The sequence below is a fragment of the Mandrillus leucophaeus genome, unplaced genomic scaffold (genome assembly GCF_000951045.1).
Source record: "Mandrillus leucophaeus isolate KB7577 unplaced genomic scaffold, Mleu.le_1.0 Scaffold11, whole genome shotgun sequence".
NCBI lineage: Eukaryota > Metazoa > Chordata > Mammalia > Primates > Cercopithecidae > Mandrillus > Mandrillus leucophaeus.
In genome coordinates, this window is record NW_012099209.1 from 2497362 (window position 1) to 2500886 (window position 3525).

Here is a 3525-nt window from a genome sequence, read left to right on the forward strand (position 1 = left end):
TCCCAGCACTTTGGGAGGCCAAGGTGGGTGGATCACCTGAGGTCAGGAGTTCGAGACCAGCCTGGCCAACATGGTGAAACCCCATCTCTACAAAAATACAAAAATTAGCCAGGCATAGTGGTGTGTGCCTATAGTCCTGGCTACTCAGAAGGCTGAGGCAGGAGAACCACTTGAACCCGGGAGGAGGAGGTTGCAATGAGTTGAGATAGTGCCATTGCACTCCAGCCTGGGCAACAGAGTGAGATTCCATCTCAAAAAAAAAAAAAAAAAAAGTAACAAAACTGGGGGAATAAAGGAACAAGATGAAAACATAAGAATGAAAGCCAGACTTCTTTCAATGTACCTTGTTGTCTGGTTTCAACTTTGGAAGCATAATTAAAAATAAAAGTCAAAAGGAAATATTGAAAGAAATCCCTAAAAATGGAAACAAACAAATGAACTTCACTGTATATCAAGTTGCAAAGACCCTGTTTCAATTACAGTCACATTCACAGCTACCAGCAGATTAGGATTTGGATATATGTGGGTGGGTTTGTGTAAATTTTTTTGTGACTCGGGCACTCTTGCCCAGGTTGGAGTATGTGCTGCTATATGGCTTATTGCATCCTCAACTTCCGGGGGTCAAGTGATCCTCCCATCTCAGCCTCCGAGTAGCTGAGACTGTACACAGGTCACAGGTGCCACCGCCACGCCCAGCTTATTTATTTATTTATTTATTTATTTAATTTTGTAGAGATGGGGGTCTTGCTTGTTGCCCTGCCCTCACCATGCTAGCCTCCAGCTCCTGGGCTCAAGAGATCCTCCCACCTTGGCCTCCCAAAGTGCCAGGATTATAGGCATGAACCACCATGCCCAGCTGGGATATATATTTTTAGGGGCTACTACTCAACCCATTACATCAAGTATTAGCTATGGTAACTTTAAACATAGGCATTTATTTGAATAGTTTACTTCTCCATGGTGACATGCCTATAGTTATACACGCTTACAAGCAGGACTATAGCCTGAGTTCCTAGATGAGGCTTAGTTAAGTGCGTATCAAAGGTTCCATCCCCTGGCCACATGCCTTGACTTTCAGGCCTACAAATGAGCAATAGGGGACCTCGGAAAGTGACTCCTCCTATCGCAGCCTCCTGAGTCTCAGCACTGCCCTGAGAGCCTTTTCTTACCAAGTCCAGGGTGAGGAACTTCCGGCTGTAAGGACCCTATGCCTCTCAGAGCTGAACTGGGGAACCCTTGCTCAACTTCTCAAAGATTTTCCTGCTGGGCATGGTGGAGCATGCCTGTAGTCCCAGCTACTCAGGAGGCCGAGGCAGGAGGATCGTTTGAGCCCAGCAGTTTGAAATCCGAATTCCCTGATCCTTCTGACTGGCACTGCACCCAGGTAGAGTGGGCTCTGGAGATCTGAGAAAGCCCAGGGAGTCTTACAAGAGGAAGCCAGGCCAGGCGCAGTGGCTCACACGTATAATCCCAGCACTTTGAGAGGCTGAGGTGGGTAAGGGATCACTTGAGCCAGAAGTTCGAGACCAGACTGGGCAACACTAAGACCTACATCTCTACTAAAAATTTTAAAATAGGCCGGGCGCGGTGGCTTATGCTTGTAATCCCAGCACTTTGGGAGGCCGAGGAGGGTGAATCACCTGAGGTCAGGAGTTAGGGACCAGCCTGGCCAACATGGTGAAATCCCATCTCTACTAAAACCATCTCTACTAAAACAAATACAAAAATTGGCTGGGTGTGGTGGTGTGCCTGTAATCCCAGCTACTCGGGAGGCTGAGTTGGAAGAATTGCTTGAACCTGGGAGGCGGAGGCTGCAGTGAGCCGAGATTGCGCCACCGCACCCCTGTCTCTTATACACATCTAGATGTGTATAAGAGACAGGGCTCACGCTTGTAATCCCAGCACTTTGGGAGGCCGAGGCGGGCGGATCGCGAGGACACAGTGAAACCCCGTCTCTACTAAAAAATACAAAACAAAATTAGCCGGGCGTGGTGGCAGGCGCCTGTAGTCCTAGCTACTGGGGAGGCTGAGGCAGGAGAATGGCGTGAACCCGGGAGGCGGAGCTTGCAGTGAGCTGAGATGGCACCACAGCACTCTGGCACTCCAGCCTGGGCAACATAGCCGGACTCCGTCTCAAAAAAAAAAAAAAAAAAAAAAAAAAAAAAATTAGCCGGGTGCAGTGGCCTGCGGCTGTAGTCCCAGCTACTCGGGAGGCTGAGGCACCAGAATCACTTAAGACCGGAATGCGGAGTTTGTAGTGAACCGAGACTGTGCTACTGCACCTCTCCAGCCTGGGTGACAAAGTGAGACTCCATCTCAAAAAAACAGAAAAAAAAAAAAAGGAAAGAAACAGGGTCTATGAGGTGTCCCAGCATCAACATGGCGATGAAAGTAGCAGCAGACCGCATGCTGGGTCATCCTTTCTGACTTTTCTAGACTTTTCTACATGCACAACTTTTGCACAACTTGCAAACGCCTACCCATCGTTGAAACCTCTGCTTGGGTGTCCCCTTGTGGCAGCCAGTGGTTACTGCAGTTTTTTTGTTTGCCCTTTCAACAGTAAGGGTGGCCAATCAGAGTTCCCCATCCCCCTGGCTACAGGGATTGGTTAAAGGAACAGCACGGAATTTACCAAGGCCAGTGAGATTCTCCCATGAGAAGGATACCAAGGGCTGGGAGGGAGAAGAACTCTTTCCTGGGGAGTTAAAGGGAAAGTCCAGCGCCCCTTAGGTTCTGTCTTCTGGAAGAAGCTTTCCGCAGAAAGAATCCAGCAGGCACAAGACAACAGAGGTACTTGGTGGACAGGGAAGTATGGTTTGAGCCCCTGGATCCAGCTATACCTGAAGCCCCAGCTATGATGTTCCACTTACGTGAGCCCAACAAGTTTTGTTTTTAATTGCTTCGTCCACTTGGAATTTGCAGTCTGTCCCTGGCAAAAGAGCCAGTACTAATGCATATCTGCTCTGTGAACTCTTCCCTAGCTGCCCTGCTCAAAAGCTAATCATTCCTTCTCTTATACTTTGAACTTTAGTACCCTCCACTGATTTCTGTCATTGCCTGGTTTATGCCATGTTGTAATTGCTTGTTTCAGCCCCCTTAACTTTGACTTGTAGGAGCAAGGACCTAAGAGGTTTCTTGGGGCTCTGTTTGGGGCTGTTCAGGACAGTTTACTCTCCCCTATCATCATGAATGCATGACTCAGGCCGGGGCAATCAGAAGGCTTCCCTGGCTGGCTGAGCATGGTGGCTCATGCCTGTAATCCCAGGACTTTGGGAGACCAGCGGGTGGATCACCTGTGCCCAGGAGTTCAAGACCAGCCTGGAGAATATAGCGAGACCTCATCTCTATTAAAAAACAAAACAAAACTAAGAATTAGCTAGGCGTGGTGGCACATGCCTGTAATTCCAACTACTTGGGAGGCTGAGATAGGAAGATGGCTTGAGCCTGGGATGTCGAGGCTGCAGTGAGCCGTGATCGTGCTACTGCACTCTACCCTGGGTGACAGAGCGAGATCCTATCTAAAAA